The following is a 2,987-nucleotide window of genomic DNA, read 5'->3' as shown; positions in this document are numbered from 1 at the left end:
AATAGTATTGGGAGCTAGACCGTGGAAGGCATACCCGGATGTTTAGAGAGATATAAGAGAATTTACGTTGGGATAGATCAATGTAAAGTTTATTTCAGAACTTTAAGATTGGGTGGGGGTTATTTGTGAGTTTGAAGATATATATGTTTTATTGCGTTTATGCTTGGGAATACCCAATGTTGTAACAGTTATTTCTGTGGAAATAAAAACCTTTAAAAAAAAAAAAAAAAAAAAAAAAAAAGCCACGATCCTGCAGGTGGCTCTCCCAGGGCGAGGCTTGCTCATTGCACTTGGAGCTAGCTGACCTCTGCGATTTCCCCACATGCGGGAAACTCGACTGCACAATTTCTGGTAGTGGGGGACTGCGTGCGCGCTCTCCCCTGTTTTTGGACTGTTAGAAAAAACAGAAACAAAAATCAACAACAACAACAACAACAACAACAACCACCACCACCCACAGCACAGGTGTTTGTTCAGACAAGCTGCTATTGCCACTGCTTGGGCTTTGGGCCTGGTCAATGTTAGACTTATGGCACTTCAGATATGGAGGATTTTTGGGGGGCAAATAAAAGGTTAAAAAAAAAAAGTATCAGAGATATGCAAGTTGTGATACATCTCAAAAGAATCTGTGCACCATGTAACTCCCCCAACTCCTCCTACTGACTCTCCCCAAGGTGCATGCTGGGGCAGAGACGCAGACTGTGATACATCTCATTATAATCTGTGCACCATGTAACTCCTCCCCAACTCCTCCTACTGACTCTCCCCATGGTGCATGCTGGGACAGATGCAGAATGTGATACATCTCATTATAATCTGTGCACCATGTAACTCCCCCCCAACTCCTCCTACTGACTCTCCCCAATGTACAAGCTGAGGAAGATGGGGCACAATTTGGAGCAAAAGGCTTAGATACAGTAAATACAGTAAGTGCAGGGTTTTGCTCCAAAATTGCCTTGATACATAGACCACAGAGAGAGAGCTTCAAATGTGTTTAAAAAGGAGAAATACTGAGCCTGGCCTTAGTAGGAGCTGACAAATGACTGATTGTATCCGTGCAGGTGGTGTTATTTATTCTGTTTGACATACACAGTAACTTCTCAGCGTTTTACATGTGACATACATAAGGGGATGATACTTTATCTTGCCATGAAGTCAATGCATTTGAACCCAGTGATACAGTATGTTGATCCCACTGCTGTCAGTGGCACTGTCCATATGTGTACTTGTGTCACCCAATGTACGTAATACAATGTATCACAGCAGCTGTGATTTTTATGACTGCTACTCTACTGTAGTTAACTACTTCTCAACCACTTGAAATTAAATGTCAAAGTAACTGATTTCTCTATTATGACATCACGAGACAGCATCATTGAGCCTCCTAGGAGATGCCAGCAGCCGTGTTCTGTAATGACATCATGGAATCGCCTTAGAGACTGAGATAAATACACAAATGTAAACTTGTTTGTGCGTGACTTGAATTAGTTCCCAAAGGAAACCGGTAGTTTCGTGGACATCTCAGAGATAGGAAAAGTGTGGTGCTGTACAGAGAGACTAATTATCTCCACCTTAACTCTGTATCATGGCAGGTAGGAAGCAATGTGACCTTTACATACCCAAAAAGAAATGGATAATATCTATATTTTTGAATTGTTTACTTGCACAATGTTTTATGGGGTACAGAACAGATAATATGACCCTATCAATGGATGGGAAAAAGAAGACGGATGGGGGGGGGGGGGGGGTAGACAACACACAAGGGGTTAGGTACGTGGCCTTGATCGGATAATATTTTTTTTATAAATGTCAAAACTGATCTCTTATAGATACATACACACATTTTTTTTATTGTATTTACTTTTATATCTGGCTTGTAATTCAAAATCTTAAATGATTTGAACAGTAATGTATAGAAAAGAACACATGTACTGTATACATAAATGTCAAAGCGGCAAACGTCTATGGGATCTATGGGATAGTAAAAAAAGACACAGGGACCTTAGTGTATACAGTAGGATTAGTTATGTATAAGGCGTGCTTTTTCCTTGCCCTAAGTTTAGGTCAATAACTATTGGACCAATTCTACACCCTGGGGTGTAATGTTCGACTACTTTCAGCCATATCCTTAAATTATTGTCTACAGCAGTGTTTTTCAACCACGGATCCTAGGAACCCTAGGATTCCCCGGGCATCCCTAAAGAGTTCGCTGTAATTTCAGGTCATTTTAAAATTGTACTTAATACAGAAGAATTTACAGTACAATGCATCAGATCTTAGAAGCGCTATTAGAGAGGGTTGGGGTTCCTCACACTTCATCTGATCTCAGACACGCTATTAGATAGGGTTGGGATATATTACAATGCATCTCATCTTAGACTCGCTGTTAGAGAGGGTTGGGGTCCCACAGAATTTCACATTGGGTTCCTTAACCAAAAAAAGGTTGGAAACCACTACTCTACAGTTATGCAAAGGCCCCCAAAAAAACAAAGCCACAAAACGAGGGCAGAATCTGCCACTTGATTTACAGATATAGCTGACCTGAGTGCTCCTCCAGATACCTCAATATACCAGACATGTCTCAGAATACCACACCATAATATTACCACAAACTACCACTGTAGGAACAGGCAATTTTTATTTTTTTATTTTTAAAGATCCAGTTCCGAAAGCTATGGTACATCTACAATTGTCATTGTGTTCAGAGGTGGACATGAAAGCAGGTGATGGACTGCACAAGTTATATATGTCAGTTGCCACTTGGTGTCGAAAACTACCTAGGAATAGTTTTCTGTCTGTGTTACATCCCAGCACATCATTAATGTGTATATATATATATATATATATATATATATATATATATATATATATATATATATATATATATATATATATATATATATATATATATATATATATATATATATATATATATATATATGCTGTGAGTGGGTTTACTGGCTTTGCATCTCCCAAGCCCTTGCTTA

General features: G+C 39.3%; 1 non-coding gene across 1 annotated transcript; it reads left to right on the top strand.

The window, feature by feature from the left end:
* The first annotated feature begins 219 nt into the window (after nucleotides 1-219).
* LOC142474146 (U1 spliceosomal RNA) lies at nucleotides 220-383 on the top strand. The gene has a single exon (XR_012790133.1). It is a non-coding gene; the product is annotated as a U1 spliceosomal RNA (small nuclear RNA).
* The last annotated feature ends 2,604 nt before the right edge of the window (nucleotides 384-2,987 follow it).

Source organism: Ascaphus truei (assembly GCF_040206685.1).
Source record: "Ascaphus truei isolate aAscTru1 chromosome 13 unlocalized genomic scaffold, aAscTru1.hap1 SUPER_13_unloc_8, whole genome shotgun sequence".
NCBI lineage: Eukaryota > Metazoa > Chordata > Amphibia > Anura > Ascaphidae > Ascaphus > Ascaphus truei.
Note: the sequence above shows the minus strand (reverse complement) of the source record. Positions and strands in the feature narration are given on the sequence as shown.